Source organism: Salmo salar, chromosome 07, assembly GCF_965601325.2.
Source record: "Salmo salar chromosome 07, fSalSal1, whole genome shotgun sequence".
Taxonomy (NCBI): Eukaryota; Metazoa; Chordata; class Actinopteri; order Salmoniformes; family Salmonidae; genus Salmo; species Salmo salar.
The window spans coordinates 62964680-62975000 of NC_138297.1; the positions used below are offsets into that span (position 1 = coordinate 62964680).

The 10321-nt window shown below is 44.5% G+C and overlaps 1 protein-coding gene across 1 annotated transcript in view; it reads left to right on the forward strand.

Moving 5' to 3' along the window:
- Positions 1-5277: 5277 nt before the first annotated feature.
- Positions 5278-10321, forward strand: part of LOC123724034 (prickle-like protein 1) — a 50048-nt gene continuing 45004 nt past the window's right edge. Inside the window, exon 1 of the mRNA XM_082977846.1 lies at positions 5278-5588. The gene's annotated coding sequence lies outside the window, so the exon portion shown is untranslated. The remainder of the gene's footprint in view (positions 5589-10321) is intronic.

Here is a 10321-nt window from a genome sequence, read left to right on the forward strand (position 1 = left end):
ATAGTCCAATCATGATGTTTCTCTTTCCTCTCATAAACACCTGAAGTAGCTGACCCTGAACCAGTCATCACAAATGACTGTTTGACGGTCAAGTCCCCGCATCATGCCTGTGACATGAGAGCACTTCTAACAGCTTCTCAAACGTCAAATGGCCAGAAAATGTCCACATGTGTCAGTATGGATGTTCAGGTCGGTTTATTCCAACTGGGTGTGTTGCAATACAGTACAGGGAAGCTACAACACCGGGGGCAGACTGGACACAGGGGATTTTGGGCAAATGCCACACGGGCTGGTCCATTTGAATTTCGAATTTTTGCACAAAATGCTAAATGTCTGTCTAATAATGGGGGCCACGAGGGACCAAAATGGGCTGATGTGTTAGAAAGATGGCAGGGGTGATTTCTGATCCCAGTCCGCCCCTCTATAACACTAGATATACAGTACCTGCCCTGCATAGGTAAGCACTGTTATCAGAACACAATGGACAACAGCACTTCAACAGAGTAGAGTCTTGAACAATGGATAAACTTCCTCCTGCCAACATAAAGAGACGCTGTCTTATGAAATACCTGTGGTTGTCTGGTCCTGAGGATGGTCCATTTGACATCTGGTTAGAGGCTGCTGCCCTATATACATAGACTAGAAATCACTGGCCACTTTAATAACGGAACACTAGTCACTTTAATAATGTTTACATATCTTGCATTACTCATCTCATATGTATATACTGTATTCTATTCTACTGTATCTTAGTCTATACCGCTGTAAGAATATTTTGAAGATAAATACACAACGCAGAGGACGAGAGTCAATAGAGTACTAACGATCAGTGGAAATAGTGCTTTTTCTGTAATAGGGAATTATTGATCAATGGGTCAGAGACATGGGAGGAATTGGTCTATGCAGAGAGCCTGAAATAGGATACTTGTTATTTGGCCATTGGCCCAGTTTTATTGCAAGGAATTCTAATTGGTCAACCACAGGCTAAGGGCAGCAGGTAGCCTAGTGGTTAGAGTGTTGGACTAGTAACTGAAAGGTTGCTGGATCGACTCCCTGAGCTGACAAGGTAAAAATCTGTTGTTCTGCCCCTGAACAAGGCAGTTAACCCACTAGACCATCATTGAAAATAAGAATTTGTTCTTAACTGACCTGCCTAGTTAAATAAAGGTAAAATAAAAAAAGGCTAGGGCTGAGTTATGAACTACATCCTGTTCACTTGAAAGAATCACTGCGAGGGAATCGCTGAGGACAGGGAAGGAATGACCATCTATAACATCTACGATTTATTCTCTTTGAATAAACCTATTTTCCTCCCCCTGATTTGCTTTGGGGTCAGTGTTATTAAAGAATAACATCAACTGTAAACACTACTCTGACATTGCTCGTCCACATATTTATATATTCTTAATTCCATTTCTCTACTTTAGATTTGTGTCTATTGTTGTGAAATTGTTAGATATTACTTACACAAGCATTTCACTACACCCGCAATAACATCTGCAATACATGTGTATGTGATCAATAACATCTGCAATACATGTGTATGTGACCAATAACATCTGCAATACATGTGTATGTGACCAATAACATCTGCAATACATGTGTATGTGACCAATAACATCTGCATTCATGTGTATGTGACCAATAACATCTGCAATACATGTGTATGTGACCAATAACATCTGCAATACATGTGTATGTGACCAATAACATCTGCAATACATGTGTATGTGACCAATAACATCTGCAATACATGTGTATGTGACCAATAACATCTGCAATACATGTGTATGTGACCAATAACATCTGCAATACATGTGTATGTGACCAATAACATCTGCAATACATGTGTATGTGACCAATAAAATGTGGTTTGATTGTATTGAAACTAAAGCCGGTGCAGTTGGAGAGCCTCAGATGCTTGGGTGAAACTCTGATGACAAGTGTCACTGAATTCTCTCTCTCTCTCTCTCTCTCTCTCTCTCTCTCTCTCTCTCTCTCTCTCTCTCTCTCTCTCTCTCTCTCTCTCTCTCTCTCTGACTTCGATAAAAACTGATGGCACAATAAGAAAAAGAGATGACATGAGAAAATTCACAAGAACTCTTTGGAATTATGATAGATAACAACCATGACCGGGCCTGCTATCCAAATCCAATCTGGTGTTTATGAAATCCCTATGATTCTCGGTATGTGTTTCCACTGAAGACCACAAGGAGCTTCGGAACACCAGAATCTCAGAATCTCCAAACATGATGGACAGCTTTGGTTTTGGTGTGCCGGCCAAACCTGGATCCACATACCATGGCTTTCACGTGGAGGAGAAAAGAGAGGGTGAATCTTTGTTAGTGGGTCACGACCTGGGTCAATTTCGAGTCAGACAACCAACGTCAGGTTGAGGTTAAGGTTCAGAGGTTAAGTATCCAACAAACCCCAGTAATGCATTAGTCACATTTATGATGCGTGTTGACTTAATGAAGTGAACAGATCCTGTTGCACACAGAGAGAAGTGGGTACAAAATCAGACGCCACGTTCCTCTCCCTCTCTCTCGCTTTTCACCTTTATCTCTCTCCCTCTACCTCTACCTCTCACTATCCTTGTCTCTCTCTCTCGCTCGCTCTCCCTCTCCCTGACTCTTCCACTCCCTGTTCCTCCACCTCTCCCTTTCCCTTTTACTAGAGGCTGACTGATCAGATATCCACAGGTTGACTTTTCCTCATGGCTTCCTGCCTTTCATAAATGATGTTCCCCAAACCACAATCACAAAACAAACAATTCCACATCAATGTAGCTGGCCAGGGAAATGTGGGTGTGGGTGCGTGTGTGTGAGTGTGTGTGGGTATGTGTGTGTGACAATTGGGGAAAGTTCCCTGAACCAGAGGACTATTGTGCTGCTATCCCCACATTGTGGATCCTTGCTTCCTCTATGGTTGTATGTATAGGAGTACCTTTAATATACTCTCATCTATAGGAGTACCTTTAATATACTCTAATCTATAGGCGTACCTTTAATATACTCTAATCTATAGGCGTACCTTTAATATACTCTAATCTATAGGAGTACCTGTAATATACTCTAATCTATATGAGTACCTTTAATATACTCTATAGGAGTACCTTTAATATACTCTAATCTATAGGAGTACCTGTAATATTCTCTAATCTATATGAGTACCTTTAAAATAATATACTCTATAGGAGTACCTTTAATATACTCTAATCTATAGGCGTACATTTAATATACTCTAATCTATAGGAGTACCTTTAATATACTCTAATCTATAGGCGTACCTTTAATATACTCTAATCTATAGGAGTACCTTTAATATACTCTAATCTATAGGCGTACCTTTAATATACTCTAATCTATAGGCGTACCTTTAATATACTCTAATCTATAGGAGTACCTGTAATATTCTCTAATCTATATGAGTACCTTTAAAATAATATACTCTATAGGAGTACCTTTAATATACTCTAATCTATAGGCGTACCTTTCATATACTCTAATCTATAGGCGTACCTTTAATATACTCTAATCTGTAGGAGTACCTTTTATATACTCTAATTTATAGGAGTACCTTTAATATACTCTAATCTATAGGAGTACCTTTAATATACTCTAATCTATAGGCGTACCTTTAATATACTCTAATCTATAGGAGTACCTTTAATATACTCTAATCTATAGGAGTACCTTTAATATACTCTAATCTATAGGTGTACCTTTAATATACTCTAATCTATAGGAGTACCTTTAATATACTCTAATCTATAGGCGTACCTTTAATATACTCTAATCTATAGGAGTACTTTTAATATACTCTAATCTATAGGCGTACCTTTAATATACTCTAATCTATAGGAGTACCTTTAATATGCTCTCCTCTCAGTAAATGGGATTACTGTTTCAGATGTCTGTGACACTCCACACCACAAAGACCTGTTAACACAGCACAGTGCAGGGGCCTATTCTGCTATGCATCCCAAATTGACCCTATTCACTAAATAGGTTCCCTGTGAGCCCTGGTTAAAAGTAGTGCACTACATAAGGAATAGGGTGTAATTTGGGATGCAAACTCTGTGTGGGCGCAGAACAGGGAACAGGCCCACAGAACAGGTGGAAATAAAGAGTGCGACCGGGACACTAAAGCTGATCAAGTTCCCGTGGCCGGCTCGGGGGCTCTTGGTTTCCGAGGGCGAGGCGGGGATGGGGATTGTGGCGGGGGCCGCAGCAGGTGAGTGAATAGAAAGATTAGCGTCTCAGATTAAAGAGAGAGAGGTTTCACTTCTCACTGCTAACACAATGACAAAGGAGCCCGGTGTGGAACAGTTTATATGGGAGCCCTGGCAGAGAGATAGACAGCAGGCCAGGCAACCCCTGTGAATTAGGTCAGGGGCCCCTCAGCTGTGTGTGTGTGTGTGTGTGTGTGTGTGTGTGTGTGTGTGTGTGTGTGTGTGTGTGTGTGTGTGTGTGTGTGTGTGTGTGTGTGTGTGTGTGTGTGTGTGTGTGTGTGTGTGTGTGTGTGTGTGTGTGTGTGTGTGTCTGTGTGTGTGAGGAGGACTATGATGTGAAACCTGATCTGGCAGAGTGTCACAATGTCAGGAAGACACAAACAGGGTTGTCAATGCACACACACACACACACACACACACACACACACACACACAGACACACACACACAGACACACGCACACAGTGTATCAGTTAGACACAGACAGGGTTGTCATGCGTGGCCTTGTAGACAGATCCTTCCACACATCACCACCACCAAGAGGGGTTAAAGTTCCCCAAGGCACTCTGAGGTTTACATGGAAGTTATGTCTACATATCTTGTCTCTGAGTAAGGTCCTTTATCTGCAATCATTTCATTGTGTACATTGTCAAATATGAGTCTATTCAGTGTCTATCTCAAATCATGAAGATAGAAGTCTTTCTATATGTAGTGAAGATAAACAGTGTCAAAACGACACCATAAACACGTGGAGGGTTGAAAACCAAAGCATTCATTTATACCATAGATGCTTCCCCATATGTTGCCAACATGGATAATGTAATAACAATTTAAGAGCCAAACGCCCAAATGCTATTTATGCATATAAAGGTATTCAACGTGCTTGTGTGTGTGCAGTGTACTGGGTCTTTCTGTAAAGTGAGAGGGAGAAACCAGCCGTGTTTTCCAGACTGCCAAGAATGTCAGCCTTTAGAGGGATTGGTGGGGCTGCTTGTTTAAGCCAATAGGCAGAGAGTACAGCGTTAATGTCATCTCGCTGCCCGTGAGTCTCTCTGCGCTTTAACTTGTGGTGCTGTACCAACACCAGAACGCGAGCTGAGCTGTTGAGTCAACGCCGCTGCTGGTCTGTGTGGTGAAACTCTAACGGCGTTTCCCTCTATATGATGCTCTGAAAAGGCTTTGCATTCTATTCATTCGAACTTCGAATAGTTCACGGTGAGACGGAAGAACATAATACTGTATGTGCAGCACTGCTATTTAAAGTGGCGCCGATGACAACAATCGTGAATATTGTTCTACTCAGTTAACGGAATATCCTTTCCCCTTCCCATAACTCCGCGCAATCAGTCTTTCTGGTGAGTAGCTATCACTTTCGGACCTGTCTGTCTGTCGGTGAGTGGAATAGCTTACCATTTAAATCTTTACCATACTTTGCAATACTTGGAAATTGTGCTGCTACTGCATGAAATTGCAATTTCAACTCCAGGTATACGTTGCAACATGTTTGAAACTGTGCCAATATGTAAGTGTTATAATTATGAGTTGAGAATCTAGTCTAGCCCACGAGCCAGTATACTTTTACTGATTAATGTTATTTTACCTTCACATTTCATGAAATATGTGTTTGAATATACAGCTGTCTTCCAGACCTGTTTAGTATAGAAATGTGGAAGTCAGATCTGGCATGTAATTCCCCCCCTGACGTGAAAATGGTGTTTCAGTCACTCGTGCTTCTTTTCTATGAATGGATGACAGTCTATGAATGTGTTCTGACAATCTCTACAAGTTGTTGATGTAAACTACTACATATTGCTTATTCCTAGTAAGTAAAACATTACAGAAACTTAAACTGTGAAACTTTAAGCCAGAAAAGAGACATTAGCTCGTTAAAACGTGCGCGTAAAGACGCACCCCATTGTGGGTGTCATTTGGTGTGCCGCGCGACTCCTGAGGTTCCAGATGTGTGGATTCAGCTGTTGCTTGTCACTCAGGTGACGACACCATCTCTCTCTCTCCAGCTCTCTCTCCTTACACGCGGTGGCTTTAGCGAACATAACGAATAATATCATGCTATTTGGCGCGTGAAGCCGTCCTGCTGTTAACCATCTTGACTTTTCGCAATAAATCTCTCAGCGAAACCTCTCACAATACACTTCACCTCCTTCCAATAGCAGTTTTTTACCATTTCCTCACACGGACCAACGTGGTCCAGACCAGAGCGGATCTATCAAAACAGAGAAGGGGTGTATGAGACAGTGTCGCTTGACTGACACTTCCCACCTGGCACTTGTCCTGTGGAGGGTTTCATCTTTACGTCAAATGCTTCAACTGACTGACAGACTAAATAGTTTAGGAACCAATAGAAAACTGAAGTGATGTTTCACCTAGAGCAGTAGAGTGGAGGACCATGTGTAGCTACTGTAATGAAGGTAGTGGGGTCCCCTAGTGGCAGTTTAGATGTGTTATGGACATGTTCCTATAAGAGCATCGAGCTGTGGTGTACTACAGTAAAATAACGTTGCATGCAATTCAGATGTATATTGTAAGGCGCTACAACATTTTCATCTCTCAGTTTTATACATTCATCATATTTTCCCAGATAACACTTTTAGATGAGTTGTTCTCCCAAGTGGCGCAGCAGTCTAAGGCTCTGCATCGCAGTGCTTGAGGCTTCACTACAGACCCAGGTTTGATCCCGGGCTGTATCACAACTGGCTGTGATTGGGAGTCCCATAGGGCGGCGCACAATTGGCCGAGCGTCATCCGGGTTAGGGAGAAGGTTATGGCCAGGGGGGCTATACAAGTAGGCCGTCATTGTAAATAAGAATTCTTAACTGACTTGCCTAGTTAAATAAAGGTTAAATAAAAAATCATATGAAGTGTAACAACATTTCAGCTGAAGGCCTATGTCAAACTGGGTCCCAGGTATACAGCTCAGCCCCTCCCCTCTCCTCTCAGCCCCTCTCCTCTCAGCCCCTCTCCTCTCAGCCCCTCCCCTCTCCTCTCAGCCCCTCTCCTCTCAGCCCCTCCCCTCTCCTCTCAGCCCCTCCCCTCTCCTCTCAGCCACTCTCCTCTCAGCCCCTCCCCTCTCCTCTCAGCCCCTCTCCTCTCAGCCCCTCCCCTCTCTTCTCAGCCCCTCCCCTCTCCTCTCAGCCCCTCTCCTCTCAGCCGTCCCTTCACCTCTCAGCCCCTCTCCTCTCAGCCCCTCCCCTCTCCTCTCAGCCCCTCCCCTCTCCTCTCAGCCCCTCTCCTCTCAGCCCCTCTCCTCTCAGCCCCTCTCCTCTCCTCTCAGCCCCTCTCCTCTCAGCCCCGACCGCTCTCCTCTCAGCCCCGACCCCTCTCCTCTCAGCCCCTCCCCTCTCCTCTCAGCCCCTCTCCTCTCAGCCCCTCTCCTCTCAGCCCCTCCCCTCTCCTCTCAGCCCCCTCCCCTCTCCTCCTCAGCCCCTCCCCTCTCCTCTCAGCCCTCCCCTCTCCTCTCACCCCTCCTCTCCCCAGCCCCTCTCCTCTCCGCCCCTCCCCTCTCCTCTCAGCCCCTCCCCTCTCCTCTCAGCCCCTCTCCTCTCAGCCCCTCCCCTCTCAGCCCCTCTCCTCTCAGCCCCTCTCCTTTCAGCCCCTCCCCTCTCCTCTCAGCCCCTCTCCTCTCAGCCCCTCTCCTCTCAGCCCCTCCCCTCTCCTCTCAGCCCCTCTCCTCTCAGCCCCTCTCCTCTCAGCCCCTCCCCTCTCCTCTCAGCCCCTCTCCTCTCAGCCCCTCCCCTCTCCTCTCAGCCCCTCTCCTCTCAGCCCCTCTCCTCTCAGCCCCTCTCCTCTCAGCCCCTCCCCTCTCCTCTCAGCCCCTCTCCTCTCAGCCCCTCTCCTCTCAGCCCCTCCCCTCTCCTCTCAGCCCCTCTCCTCTCAGCCCCTCCCCTCTCCTCTCAGCCCCTCTCCTCTCAGCCCCTCTCCTCTCAGCCCCTCTCCTCTCAGCCCCTCTCCTCTCAGCCCCTCCCCTCTCCTCTCAGCCCCTCTCCTCTCAGCCCATCTCCTCTCAGCCCCTCCCCTCTCCTCTCAGCCCCTCTCCTCTCAGCCCCTCTCCTCTCAGCCCCTCCCCTCTCCTCTCAGCCCCTCTCCTCTCAGCCCCTCTCCTCTCAGCCCCTCCCCTCTCCTCTCAGCCCCTCTCCTCTCAGCCCCTCCCCTCTCCTCTCAGCCCCTCTCCTCTCAGCCCCTCTCCTCTCAGCCCCTCTCCTCTCAGCCCCTCTCCTCTCAGCCCCTCACCTCTCCTCTCCTGGAGGGTTGTGAATAACAAACTGGTAAAGCAGACCCAGGGGGTATCATGTGACCAGCGGAGTGTCTTCATCATGGAGCCACATGGCAGCAAGCCAACCAGAGAGGAGGGTCTGCGTCCCAAGTGGCATCCTATTCCTTATACAGTGAGTGCACTTCTTTTGAACAGGGTTCTGGTGCGCTATATAGATAACATGGTGCCATTTGGGACGCAGGCAGGGGCTGAAGGAGCAGTGGGGCTGAGGGGGTAGCTATGGACCTGAGTGTGATGCCAAGCCTCTCTGTCTTCCTCTGGTAATACATCAGCCATTAAGACCACATGGAAGGTTCTAGTGTAGCTCAGGTGATTGGAATGTTCCAGCTAGACTACATGCATGTGTGGAGCGCTGTCGCTCTCTCTTGCACCCGTTCTTTCTCTCTGGCAACGACGATGAGCATAAGCAATACTTGTGCTCTTGTCAACTAAACATTATTTATCACTGTGTCAGAGTAGCACCGTTCCCGTTTGGTACGTTGTGTAAATATGATGGAATGACCATCTCACGTGCACATTTAGCTGAACTGGCATTTTGTTAGTAAGTGCAATTCAAACAGGATTTCTATACTGCCCCTTCATTGAGTTATGAGTTGTCACAAACAGTCTGCTCTGAGAAGTCCAACATCTTCCTGGAAACATGTTTTGTGTGTCAGCGCCTTATGAAGCAACACCAGTCTGATGTAATGTTTAGATTGTGTTGTGAGATTAAAGCCTACAAGGCTTCAATTCAATGTACTAAAATGTCTATGTATTTAACCTTCACAATGTGCTGCTGAACGAACCCAAGAGAGGAAATCCAACCTGGAGTTTGTTTTGATGCTCTTGGCCTTACTCCTGGAAAACCTTTTACTCAGTGACTCCCTGGTCTGGACTGCTCTGGTCCTGAGCCATGCTCTGCAGATAGAACCAGAACTCTGCTTGGGTCCCCTGTTAAAACTGCTGCTTTTACAGTTACAACTCTGTGAGGTCTTGGCAGTGGTACAGTATTACTTTCAGAGCCCTTTGTTAATTGTTACAATATCTGTGGTATATCTCACTTAAACATATAGGCCTAGGTATTCCTTTATAAATATATAGCCCTAGGTATTCCTTTATAAAACATATAGGCCTAGGTATTCCTTTATAAAACATATAGGCCTATGTATTCCTTTATAAATATATAGCCCTAGGTATTCCTTTATAAACATATAGGCCTAGGTATTCCTTTATAAATATATAGGCCTAGGTATTCCTTTATAAAATATATAGGCCTAGGTATTCCTTTATAAACATATAGGCCTAGGTATTCCTTTATATATATATAGGCCTAGGTATTCCTTTATATATATATAGGCCTAGGTATTCCTTTATAAAATATATAGGCCTAGGTATTCCTTTATAAAATATATAGGCCTAGGTATTCCTTTATATATATATAGGCCTAGGTATTCCTTTATAAATATATAGCCCTAGGTATTCCTTTATAAACATATAGGCCTAGGTATTCCTTTATAAAATATATAGGCCTAGATATTCCTTTATAAAATATATAGGCCTAGGTATTCCTTTATAAAATATATAGCCCTAGGTATTCCTTTATAAAATATATAGGCCTAGATATTCCTTTATAAACATATAGGCCTAGGTATTCCTTTATAAATATATAGCCCTAGGTATTCCTTTATAAAATATATAGGCCTAGGTATTCCTTTACAAAATATATAGGCCTAGATATTCCTTTATAAAATATATAGGCCTAGATATTCCTTTATAAACATATAGGCCTAGATATTCCTTTATAAAATATATAGGCCT